Consider the following 2609-nt stretch of genomic DNA (forward strand, 5'->3'; position numbering starts at 1 on the left):
GGTTGGTGCAAACCCGATCGGGCCGAAAACGCTATAAACCTAGCACGGCGCTAGTGCTGCACCAGTTTTCTTAGCGCCGTGCTAGGTTTAGATGAAAACTGCAGTAGTGCAGTAATAGTGCAGGTTTAGTGCGGTTCAATGGAACATATTATTAGACATCCATTTTATTGACATTCATTTTATAACACTCCTAAAAATATATATAACTATGTTCGAGAACTTAAATTACTTATTTTATATATAATATTCTGATTCATTAATTTATTTTTAAAACATTTTTTAAAATTAAATTTTTACATTTAAAGAATTTTAAATGTCAAAATGTCATCGCATAGCTATTATTAGAAACATTGAAACTAAACAATGTCATTGTTATAACATTAATTACAATAATGTAATATCATATCATAATATAATATCATACCTTAGCACGAACACAACCTCAATTTCAACTTACACTGGTCTCTACTGACTTCAAAGACAGCTAGTGGAGCAAGTTGAACTCAGTGCAAGTTTTTTGCACCAGGGTACCTATTATGGAAACAATCGGAATGGGTTCCGATCGGAATTATTTCGTTTTCCCCAGAAAACACAATAGAAATCTAGGGAATAATTGAATAATTCCAATCGGAATCCATTCCTATTATTTCCATAATAGATACCCAGTTTTATCATTGGAACATTAAACAGTAGTTTTCACAGTGGGACAACACAATTGCACTCAGTGCGCCCCAGTGTTGCACCAGTTTTTCTAGTGGAAAACGCTATAAACCAACTGCACAATTCACGCAGATGACGGTGTTACGCATGCGCATTGCGAACATTTATCCCTTATTACCTTTCTCTCTCGCACAGATGTGGTTTCACGTTCAGCGCCCTATGCCCCTTCCATTTATGGCCGCGGTCCGATACACGCTCACAACGCTTAAAAATCATTTCATCTTTGTTGTTTGTCAAATGTTAAACGAAGACAAACAATGCTCATGAGCGTTGTCAGCATGATTCGGACCACGGCCTATATTCTAAGTTCTAAGGTTAACAAGAAGGTTTTGCGAACGCGCCAAGGAGATCGAAATAAGTTTTGGAACGCATTGAAGGTTGCTGAAGGTGCGTTCATACCGTTCATACGTTTGGTGAGTTTTGCAGTTAAATTTTTATTTAACAATCTTTTTTTAAAATCTCTGATTAATATTTGGATTCTTAATTCCAAATAAGACCCTGCTTGTTAATAGCTTAAGTAGAACATTACATACATTTCTGCTCTACTGCTATATCCTACATATCGCGCATGAATAATGATCATATTTAGCTCATACTTTTCCATTCGCTTCTTTTATAAACTTGTAAACTTCGAAATCATAATTTGAAAGTCTCATTATTTTCGAGTTTCTCATAAATGATTTAAATATGGGGAAACTACTTTTTTTTGGAGTATGCTATGTAAGGAAATAATCTACTGGTACGTTTCCACTGAGCGCGTGACACGTCGCGTCATGAAAGAGAGAAAGAGTTAAGATTATATAAATACAAAACCCCTCTCTTTCTCTTCTTCGACGACGCGACGCGTGACGCGCTCAGTGGAAACTCAGCCTACGTAGGCTGTGTTCCAAAATTGTTTGTCAGCGCTGCGAGCATGTCGTCATAAGTGCATGCTACCAATAGTGTTCCAATTTCATAAGCATGCTTTTTATGCAAACGCAGCTTTCATTTTGGAACGATATTTTCAGTGCTGTCAGCATATAGCGACGTCAGCGAAAAGAAACAAGTAACCTAGAAATATGGAGAAAAGCATACAGAAAAAATTCGTATTTGAAACTATTATAAAGTTAGCACTTGATTCTAGTGATGAAGAGTCTAGTGATTCAGATTCAGAATTAGCGGAAATTATATATAATTATTACGAACGTCAATCAAGAATACCGAAGGTACAAATAAATGGAAACCAATTTGCTCGAAGCACAAAGATCATAATAGTAACGAGGAAATTAAGGAAGTTAAGGAAACGGTATATACCATTGATGTTTCAAGGATAGTCAAAAACCAGTTTGTTCATAGATGGAATCAGATTTGTAGATTGTTAAACAAAATTTTATGCAAAGCTAAATGATTGTACTGAGAAATAATGTACATATTTTGTTAACGCCTATTGTATGTGAATAAAATAAATTTACTTTTTGATTTCCTCTTGTACATAGGTTATGTCAATTTTTGTATTTGAATTCGAAATAAGAATAAATAAGTGTGACTACAAAAAGCAGACTACAAAAAAATTATAAATCTACTCACTACTTCTTGCTTTCTTAAGGTATATCCACACAAACTTGCATAGCCGCATAAACGTATGCATAAAGAAAATTATCCAATTACAGGGGCTCTATTCTTGAAAAGAAACGTATACGAAAGTCTAGGGAAATACTATAGTATACGTAACGTATACTGTAACATTTCCCTAGATTTTCGTATACGTTTCTTTTCAAGAATAGAGCCCCTGTAATTGGATAATTTTCTTTATGTATATGTTTATGCGGGTATGTAAGTTTGTGTGGATATACCCTTAGCATCTTCTACAGAAACACTGATAGCGTTTTCGGCCCGGCCAGGTTTGCACC

The sequence above is a fragment of the Trachymyrmex cornetzi genome, unplaced genomic scaffold (assembly GCF_001594075.2).
Source record: "Trachymyrmex cornetzi isolate Tcor2-1 unplaced genomic scaffold, Tcor1.1 scaffold1093, whole genome shotgun sequence".
NCBI lineage: Eukaryota > Metazoa > Arthropoda > Insecta > Hymenoptera > Formicidae > Trachymyrmex > Trachymyrmex cornetzi.